The sequence below is a fragment of the Caloenas nicobarica genome, chromosome 10, assembly GCF_036013445.1.
Source record: "Caloenas nicobarica isolate bCalNic1 chromosome 10, bCalNic1.hap1, whole genome shotgun sequence".
NCBI classification, from domain to species: Eukaryota; Metazoa; Chordata; class Aves; order Columbiformes; family Columbidae; genus Caloenas; species Caloenas nicobarica.
The window spans coordinates 5,091,012-5,114,496 of record NC_088254.1 but is presented as its reverse complement, the minus strand read 5'-3'; the positions used below and the strand labels follow the sequence as shown (position 1 = coordinate 5,114,496).

The 23,485-nt window shown below is 38.6% G+C and overlaps 1 protein-coding gene across 8 annotated transcripts in view; it reads left to right on the top strand.

Moving 5' to 3' along the window:
* Positions 1-23,485, top strand: part of PEAK1 (pseudopodium enriched atypical kinase 1) — a 109,965-nt gene that overhangs the window by 39,043 nt on the left and 47,437 nt on the right. For 5 of the 8 annotated variants that reach the window (XM_065642130.1, XM_065642123.1, XM_065642125.1 and 2 more), the window contains 3 exons: positions 10,412-10,575; positions 18,289-18,380; positions 18,576-18,717. The gene's annotated coding sequence lies outside the window, so the exon portion shown is untranslated. Of the gene's footprint in view, positions 1-10,411; positions 10,576-17,446; positions 17,612-18,288; positions 18,381-18,575; positions 18,718-23,485 lie in introns of all 8 variants that reach the window. The other 3 variants (XM_065642127.1, XM_065642128.1, XM_065642129.1) reach the window with 3 other exon arrangements.

Here is a 23,485-nt window from a genome sequence, read left to right as displayed (position 1 = left end):
TTACTGTAAGTTAATCACTTAGCTTGCACAGATGGATCACTCTTATTTCTCCATGACAGTCGACTGCTCTGTCCCTAAATTGGCATTTAGGGGTAAAGTGTTTGAAAAAGTAACTTGTTACTTCAGCTTTTCCAATTTGGAGTGTTATTCTGAACTAACATATAATGAAATCATTTTCTAAAGGAGCATTTAACAGATTTCTCTGTAGCTTTGGTAACTTTTGAAGCATAACATTCATTGAGATAATTTCATTCTGGACAGTTTTAGCTAAGTGAGCCCTGTCACTTTGGCCCTGTGATCTGCACCAGCCTGTTGAATTGTTCTTGTCCAGCAGCAGTTCTTATTTTTGGTCCAGGATTCCCCCTGTATTGCTGTTACCTATTTCTTCCGTTCTGTGTATTCCCTATGAACTGTTTCTCAGGCAGGGGTTTTCAGCTATGTGTGTTATCAAGTGATTCCTTTCGCGTTACTGTTTTGACAGTGCTTTACTACCCTATTTTAACTTTATCTCATTTTTCTTAAACTGAAGGTTTCAGATAAGCATTTTTCTCTGGCAAGAGAATTTAGAATTAAAGCTCGCAATGTTCTCCCTTTTCATTCAAGTTCCTATATCAACACAAGTGTATAACTCTTACATTAAGCTTGACACTAAACTCCAGTATCATCCTTTTAATACGTTTTTTTGAGAAAATGCTCCGTCCTGTTTAGAAGCATAAAGTGATGCTGCAGCTAAGCTGTATTGTTAGTCTAACAACAAGCCAAAACTAGAGTAATACTTGCCGTCTACTGTCTGCTCTCCTTGCCTGTTGCTGTATTGCACAGTACAGTTGTTTCCAGGTTGCAGCCGTTTTATACGGCTCACTCTGTGTAGCTACCAAAACCACATAATGCCCAACCTGTCTCTAGTAAGAGACAGTTTAAACAAATTATCTTCCTTTTCTTTAGTGTTTCAAAAGAGGGAGATACTTTGGGCTATGATCCAAAAGTTCCCTGATATGTTCAATTCATACGCTACGTCAAAGTGGTTAAGCAGTTGGTTTTAAACACCATGCGATGTTGTGCACGCTGAAGAAAGGAAGACAGGACAGCGCAGGTCACACACAAAAGAGTTTCAGATAACTTTGGGGAAAAACTTGAACCATTGAACACCTGCTGAATTTTGTGTTATTTCAATGCCCAGTATGTATATTAATATTTCATAAATGTTATATTAAGTGCTACTTGCAGTTCCCTGTTACAACTCTCTAGGTTACTTTTTTTAAACTGCAGGCAGAACAAGAAAAAGTGCCTTAAAATACTTGATGGGAGTGAAATAGCATAGCAAGAAATCGGAAAACATCCTAAAGCCCTCAGCCCTTTGCTGCGGCTGTTATTCTGCACTCTGAGTGCTGGTTCCCTTAAGGTGGCTTTTCAGCAAATACTAATTCTGTTAAATTTGTCAGTGTTCAATTAGATTTTATATTCAGAGCACTGTAAATCTTGACCTCTCTTCAAGCTCTGCTTATACTGTTGACTGACCCAACAGTTCTCATTTTAACCGAGCTGATGTTAATTTTCTGACATTATCTTGCTAATTCAATGCCAGGAGCATTTGTTGCATTTCTTTGTCTTCTGGCTATTCCGACCAATTCAATTTGCCTTCTGCTGTAGTCTCTTGCTTTAGATTCACATATTTTATTAGTGCCTTTCTCATTGCAAGGTCAAATAGTACTCCATTGAGAAGTCAAAATGTGTGGATTGGCTCTTGTCACAAACAATTTAACCACCACTTATGTTCTTGGAAGTACTGAATTTTTGATCCATTTCATTTCTCTTAATACCTGCTTTTAAGTAAAACTTTGACAAATGATAGCAATACATGGAAGATACTTTAGCACAGTCTTTGGAAAATAGTTTTCTTAAAGATCAGTGTGAATTCTTGTCCAGACCAGACTTAAAATAATAGTGTTATGAAATGTCGAAGCTGGTAAAACTATTAAAAAGAAAAGGTATTTTGGCTAATGGCCCGTGTACGTGGCTTAACATTTAAGCAAAGATTGCATGTCTGACTTCAGCGATGAGAAAAATTCAGCTAAAGCATTTCTCTGTAGCATCCTGCTGAATTAAGTTTTCTTTGTCTGGCCGTGGCTGTGGGAAGGGCTCAGCGCAGCACATCTCTGGAATTTTCCAGCTCTGTGTGGGATGCTGCATGCAGCCATGAGCCCTCTTTCCCAGGGCATGATGGCTTCTGGGCTCAAGTGGTGTTTTGTGTTAAAGCTGAGTCAGTTTTCTGAGCTAAACAATTCTGTGGCAACCCGCATGGAGAAGGGCAATTTCAGTGTGAATCGGGAAACTCTGTGTTTGACAAGCCAGGGAAATGGCAGGATTGAAAAATCAAGGTTCCCTTCTGACAGAACCATCAACGTTCATCCCTAAAAACACACAATTCAGAATGGCTCTTTTTTTAATATATATATTTATTTATAATTAAATAGTGAATGCTCTGATAGTCTGTGCTACAGGTCACTCAAAATATCCCAGCTTCCTGCCACATTACTTCACATCCTGAATGCTGGTGACGTATTTACTTGTTTGCGATTTGGTTCAAATGACACACAGGATCAAGAGAGGTGAATTTTCCACGTTAGCAAAAGGAGAGAACAAACTGCATCTTGACTCAGCAGTACAGATGCACACAGCATAATTCACAGTCCCTACAAGCTAAACAGGTTGTAGAGTGCTGCATTAACCCGCCGTATCTTTGAAAGTGATATGCCCAAGAAGGAGGTGTTATGATTCGTGTTGTGTTTATTTTGGTACTCAAATTGCAGCTGTACAAAAGTTCATCCAAGTCCCGTGATGCTGGGAACCATCCATTTGCTTCTGCATGGGATATTAACCTGGTCGGCAGGCTTAAAGCAGACTCTCTTCTCGCAGGAAATTCAGTCTGCAACAGTCTGTATGACCAGATTTCATAAGGAGAACGTCGTGCATGCACTCAATCTGCTGCTTTCTCTTCATATTGCAATTCAGTAAGATTTTCTGATAACCTTTGTTGTACATCCGTGAGCGTTTGGTGCTGCAGGGAGGGGGTTTGAAGCTGACAGCCACAGTCGGAGGCACCTGTTAATAGCAGGCCTGGAGTTTCATCAGGAATTACAGTGCTATTTCACATCTTTCTTTGTGTAGTTGAAACCAGAAAATCAACATTATGTATTCAAGAGCAAAAACAATGGCATTTGCAGCAAGGTATAACTTTATTTTTATGGTCCCAAGCATTCCTTCCTTTGCAATTTTGGCCAAATATATTTATGATACCTTGAAAGAGGAGTATACATAGAGGTGTGGGGGGGTTAAATTGCTTTTTTGTTGTTTCTGGTTTGTATAAATGTGTGTGTTCCATAAAGATCAAAGGTGAACTGAAAAGAGGGTTTGTAAGAGGTTGTGGGGGTTTTTTAATCCAAATGACATTTTTCAAATACAAAAGATGGGGGGGAAAGAAGAGAAATTTTAAGTTTATCTCAAACTTTGGTTTTGTTCAAAGCTCTTACTTTCACAAGCAGTCGTATTTTTACCAAAATGGCTAATAAGCCAGTGAAGTATGTGCTAACAAAAGTAATGTTAGGTATTTAAATAAAAATCTCTTCTCCTATTCGGTCTCACAGACGCTCTGTGGTTATTTCATTAATTTTCCTGAGATATTCCAGAACACCTGTCAAGAGCATTTATTTTTTTATACTATTATTTGAAAACATATATGGGTTTTCTTTTAACGTAAATCTTTTCAGGTCTACTTGATTTTAAAATTTTATTTGCATATAAAATTTATTAAGTTAGATTCTGACAGTACTGTTTCTAGTACTTCTGAACCCACCTTTCAAGTCTGCCATGTATGATCTGTCAAATTATCACACGTGCATCTTTTTTGTAAAGCCTGTACAAGTAAAATATCTTTAAATTGTTTACCTTCTAGTGTAAAGTTCAAGGGAGAAGATCAGTCGATTTATTCGTGACAGTTTTAAAATACTTAATATATTAATTTAAAAAAAAAAAAGTTCTATTATGAGTGAAAGGAAAGGGTGGGAAGAAAATTTCTAATCTCAGTGTGTGAAACTGTTCAAGTCTTGTCAAAGTCTGAGTACTTGAGAAACTTTAAATGATGTTGTTTGTTTAAACAAGGAGTTGAGAACTTGGTCAGGGAAGACACAGGCTTTTAGTTGTATAAAACAGAGCCAGAACGCCAGGAGAGATGGCAACAGGGCGCAGGTCTCAGATATGATTTACAGGATTAACTGTATTTTTTTTTTTGCATATGTAAAGAAAGTTATTTCCAATATTGAGGTAACTCTGGGGAAATTTTTAAAGTCCAGTTAATTTCTCAGATTCTTCACATTTTCATACAAACAGCCATTACTTGGTGGCAGTTTAGTGTTTTCTGTATTTGTTGTTACCTTTTAAATAGCAAAATCATGGGAAGATCAAAGCATTTATTTGCAGTGGAAAAAGAAAGAAAATGTTCTTAATATTGTAAATCAAAAAGAAGTACTGCCCCTCAAATGTTAAAAACGTGAGTATTTTGTGTTGACATTTCAAGTGCATTTTCTTTATTAAAAACGTTTTATGAGATGATTTGGAGAAAACCAGAATAAAAGTCTTTCTCTGTTAATCCCCTAAAGGTTAAGGTTGTGCCATTCTTGTGCAAGTAGGCAAATGCTTCTGCAGTAACACTGTGGAGGAGAAAAATATCAGAACAAAGTAAAGCCACAAGGGTTTTTGCCATTTTTCATCAGTGATGGTTTGCCCTGCTGTATGCCACATGCCACAGGCTGAAGTTATCCTGTTATGATAAAGTGTGTGGTGGTGATATGTATATCTGTACACAGCAGTGAATAAATATGTTTTAGCAGGGTTATATAGAAAGATTTAGGCTTAAGAAGCAGCAGCACACGCAGGCTAATAAAGTGAAGGCGAGGACTACAAAGCACATTGTACTTTGTGCAATTTTTGTACAACTTCATGTGTATACAAACACACAGAGTGTTCAGGATTTATTGTGAGGTGAGTACAGGATATTGCAGTGAAAATTAGATTGAGGTACTTTAAAAAAAAGGAAGTCAACTTCATTACTCTTGTATTCAAACCTTGTAATAATCGTATAATGTATACAGAAAATCACTTAAACTCTGCTACTATATTTCATCAACATTTGTCCTCTTAGCACTCCCGCTGCTTATCTTTTGCCAACAAGATGCTGTAAGGAAATAGTTTTCTGCATTTCTTTTCCTTCTGTCAACCTATGATAATGATGATCTTGAAACTGTTCTGCAGTGGCAACTTGCAGTACTTCAGTAGATTGTGGCTTTCGTCAGATGAATGGCATTGGTAAAAATTTTCTTGATCCCTAAAACCTTCATTTATCTTCCTATTAGAAATATATATATTCTCTAACTTCCATTCTTCCACTTTAATCTGTAAAGCACAGCACATGATGTGGTTTCTTTGTTGATTTTAGAGATAATTTTTAGCCTGTCAAAGACCCTCTGTCTCAATGACTTCGAAACAAAGATTTTTTTTTTTTTTTTTTTTAAATAGATGATAAAAGTGCAGCTGCCAGATGAACAGACATAAGAAACTGGAAGACAAGGATCTCACAGATGGTTCTAATAAAACTCGGCAAACAGCAAAGGCGTGTGGGGGTGGGGGGAGGAGCGGATTGAAATTCAAGGCGTAATCCCAGTGCAAGTTTTGGGTTTAGTTTGTGAAAGAAAGTTGCACAGCCATTTGAGGGCTTGGGGTTGGGTGCGGCTTCTATTGTTGCTTTCAATTTTTCCTGTTACTATAGTACTGCTGATTTTTCCTTCTTCCTGTATCCATGTGCATATTGCTACCTGAGGCTTGTGTTGCTTTGCCAAGAGCCCTCCTCTGCAAAGCCACATTTAGATATTCCTAAGATTTTTGTGAATGTGAAATACCAGTAAAAGCCTAGACTTTCAGCAACTCTTGAGAGAGGGATTTTTTTCTTGTTACAGTAAAGAACAGTAAAAATGATGCTTTATTGACAGGTTCCTTTTGGCTAAGCTTGAAAATCTCTTCCAAGCTGCAATAAACCACATTTCTTTAATCTAGAAGAAGTTTGTGCTGCATGGTTCATTCATAAGGATGGGTGACTAGTAGTACCTTCTGTCTTCTTTCTTCTTTTTCCTCTTATTAAATAGTATTATGTCTTTAATATTAAGCCAAAAATTAATGAATAAAAATTGCAGTAGGAAAGGTGCAGCAGAGGGCCTGGATAGTCCCTGGTGGTCTCAGAATTTGATCACTAGTTCTTGATGTGACTGGAGTTCTTTGGTGGGAAAATGTAGTTGTTTTTTGGTTTTAACCATTTCAGTTCAGATGTCCTGTGCTAAATATATTGGGTTTTCATTTTGGGAGCTCATGACAAGGTATTTTATTTGGCAAGAGAAAATATGTTCCTAATGCATATACCCAAGTTGATGCTACTTTCAGGGACAATTGACAATTTTGTGTTCTAGAAAGCCAGTTGGATTACAGTGAATTGTTTCCAGTTTTTTAGGATGGCTACTACAGCTATAAGATGTAGTATTTCTTGTTTGTATTTAGGGTCAGCTGGATGTGGTTACAGAATGGTAAGCAGATAAATATTCAGAGTTTGGTTTTAACCTGTGCCTGGATGATGAGACTACAAAAAAAGATAGCTGGTGGTTCTGCTGGGCAGAGAACCTCATTTTCACCTTGTTTCCAGAAAGAAAGTAATTAATGCCTTTTATTTTTTCCCCTGCTTGCTAATCTTTCCTTTCTTCAGTGACAGGCATAGTGTTCTGAGAGCACACAGACTTTTAAGCTACATGGTAGCCCTTTGGGATGTGTCTTCATTTCACAGTGTCAAAAGCTTTTCAAATCAGTAGCTCAGGAGTAGCAAATGCTTCAAATGCATGAGTAACAGGTACTCGTTTTAAGAGTCCTTCAGCGTGAGCAAGTCATTAAGTACTTCCTTTCTCTCTGCGAGTCAGTTCTATTTTAAACCGTATATATTCATGCTATACTTAATATTTTTTAAAGTAAAAAAAGTTTTTACTTTTAAACTCCCTTTTTCTGAGTCTTTTCTGTATATCTATGAATTTATATTAAAAACATAAATGTATCTGGAAAGGAAGGCACATTCCTTGTACTGATTCATTGCTTTCTTTTAAGAGTGGATGTAGTCTGTCTGCAGCATTTCTTCACCCAAGGAGGCAACTTTGAGGACCTTGTTACTCTCTGTATTACCTGATGGATGGTTGGGCAATGGCGCTTTCAAAGCCCACGTGTGCAGTCACAGCTGACAGCAACATCCCCTCATGCTTCAGGGGAGCTCCAGGAATTCTCCTCTTCAGAGCAGTATTTTCTGTGCCTAGTGATTCTTGCAGCCTCTTTGGCAAAGCTGTCGCACATCCGCTGTGTGCAGGAGGCCTGTGAGATTGCAGTGAAGGAAATCCCATAGTTTAATGAAATGCTTTTGTCGTTGATATTGACCCTGTAATATTGTGTGATGCTTTGCTGATACAGTCAGTTTGGAAATAATCTGTTTCCCCTCACTTTACTGTATCATGCAAAAAAGATAACCTAACATGCATATTTATAATTTTGTATTTTTACAAGTTTTTGTGTCCAAGATACCAACATGCTGATATATTAAACAGCATAAGTGTTACCAGAGTCCTACTAGCTTGGCAAATCTCATAGCCATCTGAAAGCAGAGAATAGTTCTTAGGATAAAAATCAGGCAATGTACAGAATGCTAAAGCATTACCAGTCATTCACAGCCCATGGAGAGCTCACTTGCAGTCAACATTCACAGGAAAAATATTTCCCAAATCAGAGCTTTCTTTCCCTGTGGATTTACTTCAGTTTTTGATTCCTTACACAGTCAGCAATCACAACGTGTACGGTGGCTTTTGAAATGTGGACGTCTGTTACTAATCTTATAATGAGGTGCCCTTTTATTCCTGGGCTGCCACTCTTGATTGACAGGACGGATCGCTCCCAGCGTCGGCAATTGCTAGAAAGTAGGGGACGTTTTGCAGAAATGGCTTGTGATTCATTTGTTTAGCATTCCTCACTCTTTGTTTGGTGAGCACAGTTTGTGTGGGACTGAGTCACATGGCAGCTCTTTTCATACTGAGTTTCTACTGCCTGCAGCCTCTGTGGAAAGCCAAGGGGAAAAAAAATGAAGAGAGGGATTTATCTACATCTTCATTTACTCTATCCATGTTAATTGTCTATTAAATATAGAGCAGCAGCTAAAAGGAAAGATTTCATGTCATCTTTATCAATTAACTTCAACTGTTGTAAATTATAGTACTGAGCACTGAAACATAAGTAAATATTGAGTGGCCGAGGTTTGATCCTTTATCTTTTTGAGTAGTAAATTGCTTTTTTTTTTTTAAGGTCGGTATGCTGGTTTTGAGTACAATAACAACTGTACATATGATCTCCATACCACTTGTTGATTTAGCTGTCTTTTAATATGCAATATCCTTACGTTGGAGATAAAATGTTTTCTGTGGCACCTATAAAATATAATGTAACAGCAACTGTAAAAAACACCTAAATGTGCCTGAGGAGCCACCGAATACCTGGTTTGTATAAAGCTGTGGTAGTGAATGTGTGTCATCCCCAGCTGTGCCAGAGCTGTTGGAGTGCATGTGACAAGCAAACACCTTCACTACTGCTGTGCAAACTCTGCAGGATTTTGGGACAGCTTCTTTAAATAGAGCATGTTGCCTAAATCCAGAGAGTTCCCAGGCCCTCACTCTCTACAGAGAAAAAAATGTTCTGGAAGGGGTTAAAATTTTACACAAACACATCGCCTATTGAGAGGCTTTAAATATGCTCGCTGCAGCTGTTCCATGCCAGGAAGCGTTTGCTGGTTTCTCTGTTCTTCAGGGCTATTTTTTCTTAATTAAAATAACTCTATGATATGCAAAAAATTTTGCTACTGAATGAGGTTATCAGACAACTAAGGACTGTGGTATTCTCTCAACACTCTTTCTGGAGGCTTCGCGGCATTCTGTTCTCCTTTTGCTTCTTCCACTGCATCATATTTCTGGCTAATCCCATCTGCAAAAGTGAGTTGGTGGTTAGTAACTCTCGGACAGGTTGGAGGAGAACATTAAATCTTCACCATTCAGAGTACACTCTTGACTTTATCTCCATTTAGATGATGAGCCACAAATTGAAGACTAAATTAGTGGCTATTCCTTTATCTGTCTTCAGTAGGGAGGTATTCACCCTTCTCATTAATTACATTTTTAAGCACATTTAAGCATCTGTTATGAAGACTCTTATTCATCTCACCTGCTGCTGCTCATCTGCAAAGTGATTTCAGTATCTTCCTTTCAAATGCCCTCAAATAGTTGTGATAATCGTCGTCAAGGCATTTTGCTTCTGCTGCTCAGCAGTTGATGGTTTTGCTTGTCATGCTCATCAGTGCTGTCTTGCCATTGTACAGTCTGTGTGTGCTCACCAGGCTCTAATTTCTTTTCACAGAAGTTACAAAGCGCTTCGTTCCATGTTATCTGTGTCTTTCATAACACAAATAATTTCTTTGGGCATTTGTGTTTACTTTCTTTCCACCAACTTTGTCATCTATTAATCCAAGTGTATTCATACCTGAAGTCATGGTAGCAGGTAAACAAAACAAAACCCCAAAATAATTAGACAGTGCTGTCTCCCTGAGCAACTCAAAAGGCCTCTGGGAACGTTAGAGGCACAGCCTGGACACTGTCAGAAAACCAGCAAATCCTCCTCTGGGGCTCTGGTAGGAGATGAACATGCCTATAAATGTCTCTGACTGCTCACTTGTGCTGGGTGAAGGTTATTTATCTGAGCAACTTACTTGGAGTGAAGGTCTAACCACCGTGAACTGCTTATATGCAAACATAAGTGACACAAACCTGTGCACTTTTGTTCTGTTAAAACATGTAGTATATGTAGCTAGTTTACTTTTCTTCCTGGCTCATTCTTTATACTTTATTTGGAAATAGTAATTAAAAATAAGAAAATTGCCAAGAGTGCCTGTTCAGTTTACTAGAAAAAGTTCTCAATTATACCAGCTAGCTTCTACAGGCCACTCTTCAGCATGTGCGCCCAACCTGTGCTTTTATTGCAAAGCTAGTGGTGTGTCTAGCAGATAAAATTAGAAGGAGACTGCAGTATGCTTCTGGGGTTCAGAAAAGAAACTGGAATGCTAAGGAGGAGGAAAAGAGACCAGTGTACCAGCTATGCAACCAGAATTCCGAAAACAGCTCAGGTGTCCTTTTGTGTGGCTCTTGTAGCATTTGAGAGATCAGGAGGTCACTAAAGAAGGAAAATGAACAATAAATCACATTTGAAATTCCTTTGAAATAACATCATTGTCTTTATTTTACAGAAAATGTTGCTGTCCTGACCATGAAGAGAAGGGGGTGAGGAGAATTTATCTACAGAAGTAGGAAGTTTTGGAATTTTCAGCAGGATTTATTGCCAGTAGCTGCAGAAGGTTTTGCAAAGGCAACTGTTGGTGTTAAAATGGATGAAATGCTTCAAACTTAAGCGGTAACTAAGTTTTCTGACATATTTTTATTTCTCTAATACAGTATCATAAAATAATTTATATGGATTACAGAGTGTATAGTTTTACTGCTACTAGAGGTTAAATAGAGTAATCTTACAAGGGCCAAACGATGGATCAATCTGTAATTTTGTGAGCTTCATTTATTAGCAAGAAATTGGAATTTTATTATCTGATGGTTTACTTGGTAGTTGAAATTTCTTCCTGAGGTTTTATTCTATCTCTTCATCATGGAAAAACCGAATTAGATTTGCTATCACTCTGTTAGTAACTGGTTTCCTACCAAATGCCTGGTAAAACTGCAATTCAGAACAAGTTGTAGAAGCATCTCTGTATCTGTTTTTAGTTACAAGGTAAGTAATTTGTGTCACTTCTAAAACATACAAAAAGACACAGGTAGCACACTATGGAGGTGGTTCATTTATGCTAATTATCAACATTTTCTCAAAAATCTCTTTTCTTTTTTCCATTTTATTCTTTGCTGTTCTTACTTTCTTTTATTGTTCTCTGCCCTTCATCCATTCATAACTGGATATGAAACATCTAAAATACTTTTATACTTGAGACCTGTACTTATTGTCTTGGCCAGGTCAGTGTGCCGGTCAGGAATACAAAAATGCACTGCTTTTTGAAGTTAAAGTGGGAGTAGAAAGACGCCAGCTTCTCCTAGCTATCCAATTGTAGGCTCTATCCCTTTGTAAAAGTGGGTGAGGCGTAACCAACCACTAAACCCAGCAGGTTTAAGAAGGAGCAGGGGGGAAGTGGTGGAAATTACCACACCTTTGGTAGTCCAAGATGATGTTGTGATGCCTTTTGAGAGAACAAGGTAAAAGCAGGTCTTCGTGCTCTTCTCAAAGCCTCGCTGAACCTGTGTACACTAGAATGTTCCTTAGTTTGGTTACACTGATGGAAAATAGTAATGTCAGTGCATATATCAAAAATGACATATCTCCATGTGTCTTCCATTTGGCATGAATAAAAAAGGAAATGTGTATGTGTTGTGTTCTTGTTTGCTACAATTTCAAAAATGTTAAGAATTCAGATTTTTCAGACACTTATAATGGTTCCTCCTTATACTACCGTCTGTTCTTCAGAGGGAACAGGTCTGGCAATATTTTCATGTGGCTTTGGTAGAAAAATTAGTACTGCATTTCTGAACCTTACAAGTACAACCATTCTGCTTCACCAGTCCATGTAAGGTATTTATTCCACCCATGTATCATAGGCTGTGTTAAAACATGACTAGGAGAACTGTTTGAACTCTTTGAATGCGTCCACTTATATGTACAGATCTCTAATTCATTGGCATGTCTAACAAGAACAAGAGGAAAAGACAGTTCAAGTTCTCCTGTCTTTATTTTGCAAAAGTGGTGGAGCTGGGGCACTTCAATGTGCTTTCAGATTTCTATGAGATACTTTAGATTCCAGAAATATTAATGGCACAAGTTAAAAAGCAATACTACTCACAGGCTTTTATTCTTACTAAGGAAAATGTACCACCTTGGCATGTACTCATTCAGCAGATTAGGAGAAAATACAAATAGTTCACAGCCATCATCATTTTAGAGGAAAAACTCCTAGAAAACTGATGTTTTGTTTGTTACCTTGCACACAGTTGGCTGGCAGAGCAACTTCATGCATCCAGCCTTAGTCAAAACAGCAGTAACTGTAAATCAGCCAGGGATAATGGCTTCAGCTGAGGAAATAGGCTCCCATAATTGGTGCTGTATTCAAATGACTATTATTTAGTCGATAAAAGTGACAATCAGTGCCCCTGGAATAGGAATAACAATGCGACGTGATAGGTTTCTCTGCTGGTGCACAGGAAGATCTTAATAGGCTGAACATGTAGATGTTTGTGCAGTTCCGGAAGTGCTGGGTGAGCCGAGCAGGAGGAGGCCTGGGAAGAAGCAGGGGCTGCTGTGGGCAGGTCTCCTTCTGCTGGAGATGCTCCGGAGTGGCCCAGGTGGGAACCGGGGAGGTGCCCTGTGAGCAGATTGTCTGTCTCTGGGAACAGCTGGAGGATGTTGCATGGGAGGTGCTCTTGGCTCACAGATTTCAAATGGGAGGGTTTTCTCTCAGCTTGAGAACACATTTTTTCCGCTTGACTCACTGACTGAAATCTAAATGAGTGATAAAATTTCTAAAAGTAATGTTGAATTGGTTAGAATAATAAAAAGTGCATTTGTCATCAGGAAGGAAGAGCAAAATAAGGGGAAAGATTCAATGCCGAGGAAGTCACCACCTCCTCGGTAACAATGGAAGGCTGTAGGCAGCTGAACGCACCTCTGTTCACCAGCCTGCCTTGTGCTCCAGCCACATAGTCACGGACCATCAGAGGGAATTTTTCTGAAACTCTTTTCAGGCTCCTCTCCCGCTTGCAGTACCCACGCACATTTCCGTAGGGACGCTTTCCACTGAAAAGACCTTACACGACAAACATGTTTGCATAGGTTAACTCGTATAGAATGGAAGCCTATGTGTGTGTGGAAAGATACTGCCCACTAATTCCTGCAGAACCTATTTTTTTCCAGGAACAACACCAGTCTTTGTTTCTTCTCTTTGGCTTGGCACTAGAGCAAGGAAGGAACATAAAATACTGGCACCGAAGCAGTCTGGTGTGATTGATGTACACTGTAGATAAAGCTAGGTACCTGCAGAACACAGGGAGGGGCTATTTGCTTTAATGCATTTTTAAGATAATAACCATAAAAATATTCTTTTAATGATTTTACATTTCTGTATGGCATTTCCTTTGTGCATTCCTGAACAGTTTGCCAAACTTCAACTGCTGTATCAATTACTTTGTACTTATAGTTTGAAAATGCAGTGGGAGCAGAGGCCCTGTGTTCTGTTTGGCCAGAACATGCGGCTGCTTCCCCCATCAGGGTTGCAGGAGTTGCTGAATTATGTCGCTAAACCAGGGAAGAGATAGGGTAACATATTAAATTACACATGAACAAAAGAAAGATTCGAAACTCAAGACTTTTGGCTTCATCTCAGAAGTAGCTCAAGATATTAAATTCAGGATGTGCTCAAGTTGGGGGTGCGAGTTTAAGAAAAAAAGACTTTGTTCTTCCCCTGAGACCTGGCTTGGTCTTTTTTCAGGTCCAGCCAGGCTTTTTCAGCTGAGGTTTAAATGACTGAAGATGGTGATTCAAAGTGGAAACATTGACAAACTAAGCAACAATAACATAAAAATATTTATTACATGTCCCTATGTGCAGTTCTTTCCAAAGGGCAAGTTTGATTTTTCACTGGCTTGCATTTGTCTCTATTTTTACTTATGTTTATCTATGAAATCTGTCCCATCGCATGTACGTTAAAAATATTGTCCTTGTCTGTTCATCTGATAAAAGGAGAGTGATGCTTGTGTTGGTTAAATTCATGCTGGTGTGATGGCTGTCCCTGGAAACTTGAAATAACCAGGACAGGCAAAATGGAAAAATCATCTCATAAATGTTTAAAGCTCCAAACTGGTACTGCTTTTCATTTTGAACAGGCTCTTGTATTTTACATCAAAACAACTCTGCTGCTGGGTATCGGATCTTTTAGCTTTTTGTGACTGGAGGGTAGGTTGCTGTTTGTGGGAGCAGTGAATTTCCAGTGACAGGTAGATAAGAGGCTTTGTCTATGGGGAGGTCTCCAGTTTTCATTTGTTCAGTATTTGTAACAAATTCACCATCCCTTAATTTCCATCAGATGAAACTAGTGTCTTTTACTTTGTAATTTCATTTATCAGCTGCTCATTTAGTGATAATTAGATTGTGTTTTTCATGCTGAGTTCTTTCATCCTTCTCTAGCCTGTTGTTATGTGATGTGGTCTTGGCAAGAAACGCATTCCCATTTTTGGGGAGGGGGGGAGGAAATACACCACCATCCAAACAACACATCTCAGATCCTGCTAATTAAGAGAATGATCAGCTTCTAGGGTTGAAAAAGATAATCAACACACTTGAACCTGCTGCAAGCAAAAATCATTTCGTATGAATAAGAATAACTTGCTTATTGAGTTGGAAAAGATTGTGTATGTAGTGGCCATAAAAAGATTTTTGTTTTCTAAGTGTTGTTCAGGTATTCAAGAGTTACAGGCTACAGTATTGGTGCTATTTTTTTGCTACGACCTGTAAATCAAAGTGGGTACGCTAGCTCCCTACTCTCCCTATTAGGAAATGGCATATAGGCGATTATGTAAATATCATACTTCTGGTCTGCCGGTTAATATTAAGAGCAGAGAGAATGAGGGAACAGAAAGCACCCGCATCTAAAAATATACCTGAGAAACAGAAGGATGGCAACCTGCACACAACTCTAGGAGAGGATGGCCTCACTTGTTACAGCGCAGCCGTTTCCTTCCTGCTGTCACAGGGGTATGTACTGGGAACACTGGGAGCTGCTGGTATGTCACCCAGCGCAGGCAGCCCCGCTGTCCCCCAGGCCTGGGCAGAGCCCAGTTCCCCTGAACGCTGCAGTGTCCACCTTGTACAGGGGCTTGCTTCAGCAACAGCTCTTCTCTTGCCTTTTAACAGCAAATAATAGAAATATTTGGAGGCTTCTCCACTTCAAAGGGTTTCTTAGCATCTATCCAGAATGCAACTTTTCCTTTCAAACATGAATTTCCGTAACTCCCTTCGGTATAACTCTGCAAATGCTTGCAGAAACAATTGCTGATGATGCATAGTCTGTCTTCCTTTGTTCTTGCGAAGCAGGATTTTTTTAAGCCCAATCATGACAATCTTAAATATGAACGTTAGCATATATATTTTAAGCAAAAATGCTTTGAAGGTGAATAGGTAGGGGTTTTAACAGACTTCAAAATAATTCCAAAAATACCTGGCTTGCTTTCTTTTTCAGCCATGTCATTCTTTATGAGTTAACCTGTTTCTTTTTTGCATTTATTTTTTTTTCCATTCATTATTTTCCACTTCTGGTAATAAAAATTCTGTGTGTTCTCCAGAGAAAAACTGCGGGTTACACTTCAACTTGCACTGCTGTGGTGACACTTTGTGTTTTATATTACAATGGCGTTCCGAAGATATTTAACAAAATTCAGACTTTTCCTACTGAAGGCAACGTGCAAACATAATTGGCATTGTTTCTTTTTCAATGCCAGATAAGGTGTGAGAACAAATAAAATACAAAATGTAAAGAATCCTTAGTCCAGATTCTTTAGATTCTTGCCTCCCCACCCAGGTTTTTTAAGAACAGTATAAGTATGCTGCTGAGATGTGTGATGTTTTTCTTCTTTATAGCCCTACCCAAGATCTAACAATTATTGATTAGTTGTGTTTCTTATTGCACTGTGTCATTACCAAAAATTTTTGGGGTGTGTTGTTGTTTATACAAACATCTTTACCAGGTTAAAATATTTCTAATTTTCCAGAGTAGATTTCTGGAGCTAATAACCAGAAATGAAAGTCACAGGAGGTTCCACTTGATAAAAAGCAGTGACAAAATGTTCTCTCCTGACCAGTGCAGCACTGACTAGCTGTATAACCAGTCAGGGGATTGACTCTATCTACAAGTCCATATTTTGAGGGAAAGGACTGCTGGAAATACCACTGGGGAGCACAACTTTCTCTTGTTTGTACCAACTTCCTCTTTCAGATTTCTTTTTTGATGCAAATACAATTCAAGTACACAACAATTCAAAAATGCATTTCATTACAAGCAGAAGGCAGCATGCGTTAGCAATTTTGCATTCCGAACATTTCAGATTTCTTGAGCACTATCTCTGCCATCCTCTTTTGTAATAGTTTCAGAGTGTAAGAGTTGACAGCTAAATCAATATATTTGACTTTTGGCATAGTACTGTTTGGTTTCAACCTCCATATAAAGCTGACGTAGGAAGAAACACAAACCCACAAATATAAAGATGGCATACTGTGAGAAATAAATGTGTGTTACTGTAGTAATGCCTATCAAGAGATTTTAGGTTTTTTGTTACATCAGTATTGCGGCTTCAGCGTATTTAAGTCTAGGGCTTTGACTGGCTGAATTCATGGGTATTAAAGGGACATTAAATTAATAAAAAATTATCGGTTTGCCTTTTTAATGGAAAATACATTTATTCTGTAGTTAAAGAGAGCACCAAGCTCACTGATGGAAAAAATAATCCTTGCCTAACTGTATGTCTTTGTTACCGATTTTCAAGACTTTAGCTGAGAATAACCATTAAGCTTGATTTCAGTGATGGATACAAAAATTAATCTTGAATATCTGAGTGGTAGTGACATACTTGAGTCTTGCATCAGTCAGTATTTGGTTAATTATCTAAGTATCACTGCAAAGAGAGCAGGCTCCAGCTGGCTGTAATTAGGGCTGAATTGTTCCATGCCTTCCAGACAATTTTAACATTCATGGGATCTGCAGCTTTCTGTTGTCCTCATTTCCTGTAACATAAAAGTACTTGTATCTCAAAGAATTAAAGGGAGGCAAATAGTGGGAGAGGCTGCATGGATAACTCATAGCAACATCTTTAGAGGTCTGACTGAGAAATATGCATTGCGAGTCTCAAAAAAAAAAAAAAAAAACCCAACCAAAAAACCACCCACCAGGAGTCATAGTCAAAAAGCGTTATTTCAGTTGATTAGAAGAAAAGGTGGATCTTTAGAAAGCACAGTGGGTTGTATAAACTCTGGAATCTGTGCTCTGTAAATCTTCATCTTAATGAGAGACCACCAGCCTGTGTAGGAAGAAACTTGGATAGGAAATCAGGAGCGTGCGTGACATACGACAGTCAATGAAGATTCAGTAATTCAGTAGCTGTGGGATACAGCACTAAAAGTGCGATATATCACATCCAATTTGTTGAAGTAAGTCTCCCTTTTTTTTTTTTTTCTTTTTTGTCCTTAGGCTGCTGAATTACTAGACTGCAGTACTGGCGTTTGCTTTTATGGATGTCCTGGCTTCAGGAAACACTCAGCATCTTGTTTTCTCTCTTTAGTACTGGGGTCATCATGACCTGTGTTCTGTGCAGCCTCTGTTCTTAGTCTGTGTGTCAATTCACTATCCAGACTAGTAAGTTTTCAAATTATTACTTTCTTTGGGGAAGAAATAGTCTTTTATTTAATTTGCATGTAAAATTACGCATTGATATTTAAGTGGTATCCAACGTGGAAGGTACATGCTAGGAACTGTGGGAAAAAAACCCAAACAAACAAACAAAACATGGCTACTTTTAAGAGCGTTTTTGAATAGATAATACCAGCCCATTGCCCACATGAAGTACACTAGCCTGTATCTTGAGAATAGGTAAAACAAGGTCGTGTCTTTCATGATTTACCTGAGCCACTCACAGTTCCCAAGGAAAACATTTGGCCATAGGGAATCTGTTGGACAAAAGAATGATGCTAATGTGGCCCCTGCCGCAGAGGTGGTGACAGACTGCTCCGGTAATTCTAGGTGACTGGAGTATTCTTTTGAAGGTAGACTTGAGCAGAACGAAAAGTCTTTATGCAACACAGAACGTCGATGCGAGCCCAAGAGTTTCAGAACAGTATCTGTCTTGCCATGATGCCTACCTCAAATGTGCTGCTGTTCATCTGCTGCAGTCTCCACTGACCACTGCTCTGGGGGTGCAGGGGAGAGCAGAGCTGTGGCCTCTGGGGCGGAAGGTTTGGGGCTCATTGCTTACCTTCGAGAGCCCATTCAGCTTGCTGACCTGGCAGAAAATGACTCTTCCTCCCCATCTGCAGGTTGGTTTGCTGCAGTTTGAAAGCTGAGTTGGTGCAGCGGTGTCAGGAGAACAGCAGAGCCAGTGCAAGAGAATCGCTGAGGGGACATGAAGGTGAGCATCTTCAATTAATTTCAGTTTGCAAATGTCTTACAAGCACAAGGGCCTAAAGCAAGTTAAAAAAACAAACAGTTGATAGATAAAGGTGTGCAAGTTAAATTCCTCCTTTATTAAATATTTTCATGGGTAGTAATATTTGCCTGTGTCTCTTACTGATTACCTTCCTATCCATCTGCATTTTCTTTTCAGATTTAGATCTATTCAGACAGGCATCTCCAACAGTGGCTGTGCAGATATCTCTGAGCTGCATTTAGAAAATGTTTTTACAATGTGGTCATATAAGTGTTGCTACTCAACTTTCTGCATGTGAGCAATCATTCTTCAAACACAGGTAATTAGTGCATAAGAACACTTTCAGTGTTGCAAATCTGAAGTGTAGAATATACACACAAGAAAATAAATTTTTAGTGTGTTGAAATAAACTTCTTCAATTTTCCTTTGTGTCCTGGACTGCATTTTTAATAGAGAATTAAAATACATTTTGCTACTTCAACAAGAACTTTACTGAACTGCTGCTGTGAAAGTTTATATTCTCCAAGCATAGCATTTAGAATCACAGATTCTGGTTATTGACGGAAAGTAAGTCTCTTAATGCTCAGTATCTAGATAATTTCCTTGAAACTTTACTGTGATGACTTTGGAAAAATAGCTGAACAGATAAGTAACTGTTATCCAAATCGGTATGTCCATAAGTGTTTCAGCTCTAGTCGTATGTTAATAAATCGCTCTCTAGTTTGATGTTAGTTAAATCTGTCTAGTAACCAGCTGTGAGCAAAGGGAGCTGATGAACTGTCCTCCCCCACTTCCCACAGGCCAACCCTCTCCTTCCCGTGAGCCTGGCCTGGCACTTGGCCACAGGAAAGGGAGGCAGAGGGGACTCATTCAGTTCCTTCCCTTCCCACTTAAGTTCCCTTTCCTTAGTTTTGTTTTCCAGCAGGGGATTTTGCTGCATGGTCCCATAAGCAAAATGGAGGCACAGCTGAGCAGTGGCTTGTAACATTAAACATTAAATACACAAATACAGAACTATGACAGGTTTCACTGTGTTTATAGACCGCATAGCCAGAGCCTCCATTTAGCATGTTTATATTTCAGTGGTTTACAGCAATCTGAAGATGGTATGTTTTCCAAGCACATTAAAAGAGAATTCAATTACCATGACAAAACATTAAAGGTACAACTTGCAACAAAATCCAGGAGCTCTTCAAAACTTCCTCAGCTCTACATTGCAGTTCATGCGGTGATTAATCCTACAGTGACCCTACATTCCCAACCGCCTCACCTCATGCTGAAGTTAAAGCGTGTATCTTGCAGTTCATGTTACAAAGATTTATGTCACATTTCAGCGTGAGGAATAATGTTTCATAATTGTTTGGAGTTGAACATTGACTGTAATAACTGCTAACCCTCTTTCTGTACTGGTTTGCACAGCAGAAATGGCTTTTGTGTTGAAACGTGATTGGAGTACACCGGAATGTTTAATGCATCATTTTAATGGTACTCTCAGAAAGTCTAGTATCTTGGTATGTTATTATCTCAGACTCTCCAGTTGTTGTTTCTTATTTAAATGTCCTATCTCACATGAGATTTAATGTAATTAGAACCAGCCTGTGGAAAAATCTTTTTCTATTATGTCTTAGCTATTGTTCCAGTCAAGATGGTAAAGCAAATCAAACAGGATATAATGAAACTGATAAAACCATTTGCAAGAGGCAGTTTTCCTGAGGGAGGTAAAAGGCAGCACCACTTTTCATTTTGCTTTGTTTCTAGACATGGGATGTATCTGAAATAAGTCCACCAAGACTTGTCCGATACACCTGAGAGCAGACATGGGTACATCTGACAACAATCTGACTTGGCTGATACAAAAGGGAACCAACGGCACCATAGCAATCAGCCTCTTCTGCTAGTAATGTTGCTTTACCACTCTGTTCCACACTTGGTTTACTTGCCAACTAAGCTATGTGTGAGGGAGTTGGGTCTACATTAATAAGCATCTCCTTAGATGATTTTTTTTTTTAATCCTCTAGCGATAGCATCTTGAATAGGGACATATGTCCAGAGCGTAGTAGCTGAGAAGATACTGCAGAGATATTTATACCCAAAGCTATAGTGTAAGGTGTGTGTCTCAGACAAGAAGTGATGTTCCTGGTACAAAAGGGTAGGTAAAAGTGCCTCAAAGGCAGAAAGTGGGTTATCTTGGGCTGGCTTGGAGGCAGGATCACAGCAAGGCAGGAGCTCTAAGCTGGTCCCTCACTGCATTCTCTGCTTCTGTGATTTTTGAGGAGTTCAGGTGTGTTTATATCTTTTAGCTTTTGTATTAGATTTATAATTTTATGTCAAAGCTGCTCTGAAGTTTCTTTCTGTTTTGTGCACAAGCCACTTGTGAACAGGCTTTTGTATTTTCAGCATGTATTACAGTAATCTATATTAATTCACAGTAGTATTGATAAACTTTAAACCAGAGAGGCTTAATCAAGAGGCTGCATGCCATAGAATCCAGTTAGAAATGCAGTGCTTTCAAGGGGTGATGGCAGGGTTTTCAGTCTTGCTATTTTAGCTCTCAACAGCTGTGTATCGATGGATTGTATTGCCGAGTTGCACAAAGCCTTGCCATTGCAAGGCAGCCCTGGTTATCTGGTTTGTCTTTGACAATGGGGTTTGCGAAATGCAGAGGAGTACAGCCAACTAAATCTCTCTTCATACAAATGTCAGAAGCAACAGATCAATCTCGTTTTTCAAAAGCTAATGATACAGATTCAAATAATCGAAATGTAAATTATCAGAATTCAAATTCAAGTAATTCAAATGATAAAAAAATCATTAGTTTAGTAGCAGCAAACTATTTAAAACTACACATGTAATTAAAACAAAAAATCTACCTGAAAAAACCTCTCGTTTGTAAGTTTCTGGCTTGGGTGCTGTCTAGTACATAAAGGACTTGTCTACAAGTTTGTCTTTTCTGTCTCCTGGAACTATTTGGAACTGAGGAAACGGTAATCTCTTCCTCTCCCCTTCCCCCCATTCCTTTTTTGTAAAGAGATGATTAAATGCTTACAGTACAAATGCTGCACATGAATATTTATAAGAACATGTATAACATTTAGCAAGGCAGTGCTTCATGGCTGTCTCTTTCTCAATGCACATAATAAAGCACCCATAATTTCTTTGAAGCTGCACTTGCTCTTTATTAATTAGATAGCAGATTGGTAGGAACCGTGGGTTCCTCCAGGCTGTAGGGCTGCAGTTGTTGGTGATGACAAAACATGGAGATCATTGCCGTGTTCCCTACTTTTCTGTTAAAACACTTGTGTTTCACATTTAATAAGAATATATTTTTTTAATGCATCATTTAAATTTAAGTTGCAGAAAATTGCTTGGTAGAAATCTATTGCCTGCGTTGGATTAAATACCTGTTTCCCTGCGTTTATACTTTGGTCCTGGAAGAAACAGAGTTAAATGTCCTTTGCTTGAAATACTAACGCTGTAGAACAATTGAGTGGCCCTGGAGCACACTCTGCAAACCACTTGCAAGATGCCTCTCGCAATGCAGATAGTGTTTTAGTCTCCACTTCTTCCTCTGCGTATTGTCTCTTAGTCCATCCTGTGAATACCTAATAGTACATGTAATGCCTCAAAGTGTAACGCACCCATTGCTAAAAAGCAAACGGAAGTAGTAGCTGTTAATAGCAGTATTTATCCCATTGACATCCTTAAAGGATTTTGATCAGATTGAGCACATGAGCAGTCTCAGGAGAGGAGAAAGAAGACAGACTTCAGAAAGAGGCAGAAGGGAGGGGGCATAGAGTTCGTTGATTTATCAAAGCAGAAGATAATTTTAGAACTGGGTTTGGAAGTTCCTTGGTTATAACACAATTACGTATTATAAAAACTGCCATAAATTGCATGTGCTCGCGTCCACAAAGTTAATATATATTACTTGAAGATTTACAATGCTTATTTAAAAGCTCATTTCTATATCCTATATTGGACATTATTTATTGGTACTTTGTAAAAGATGTGTAGGTCTGCATGACTGCAGCTATTTCAGTAAATAAGACGAAAACCAACTGCCTTCAGCCACCTGTACCAGCCAAAGTTCTACAGCAAATGGCTGTCGCTGCTTACATTCACCATGGGCTACATTTTTGCTTTGAGCATTTCAAATGGTGCGGTGGCGAAATGTTCCCCATGTTAGTGTTGGTACAGCAGATCCACCGTGAAGGCAACGCTGGGAACTGTTCCTGTTTTAAAACCATTGCTGTGGGCAAAGCTGTTTAATGTCACATGGAGTCAGCTACCACAGGTATCCAGAACTGGCTGCCCGGGTTTTAGTGTGGTGTTGTGAGCTATAGCCTCATAGACTGGTTTCTATAGACATACATTTTAAACATTCAGTAGGTTTCCATCTTTCAGTGGATTAAGCTGGCTGTCTAAAATATTTTTCATGGGATTCATTACTAGTATAGCTTTTTCATTTCCTTTTTTATCATATCTTCTCCGATTTCAGTCCTCTTTTATCTGGTCACGCTTATTTTAGCTTTCTGCCTGTGATGTTTGTATCTTATATAGACCTCAACCTTAAGATCTCCATTGTGTGTGTGTTTATAAATATAAATATATATTGTATACATATACTGTATATAGTATATACTTGTCTGCTACTAGAATATGCAAGCTGTACAGGTGTATTTTTAAAGAAGGTGTTATTTATGTGACTTTAACCCCTGAACTGCTACTATGCTTAACTTTCAGATAGTGATTTTAATTTTTTTCCCTAATCTTTTGGGCCCAGCAATTTTTAGAGTCACTTAAATGATCAGAAAAGGAGAACAGAAAGAGACAATATCAACAAGCAGTTTACATTTCAATTACGGTTGGATACTTGCAGTATTACATTTATCCTCGTATATTACAATAATAATATGGAAGGAAAATAATACCCTCAGTTATGCTTTAATTCCATTTGTAAAACTCTTCAGTCAGCCATCTGATGCATAAACTTGGAACGTGTAAAACTTAAAACTTGGTAACCACCACTGTAAGAAAAGTAGGTACTCACTGAGATCTGAGTATGTTTAGCAGCAGCAGCAATGCTG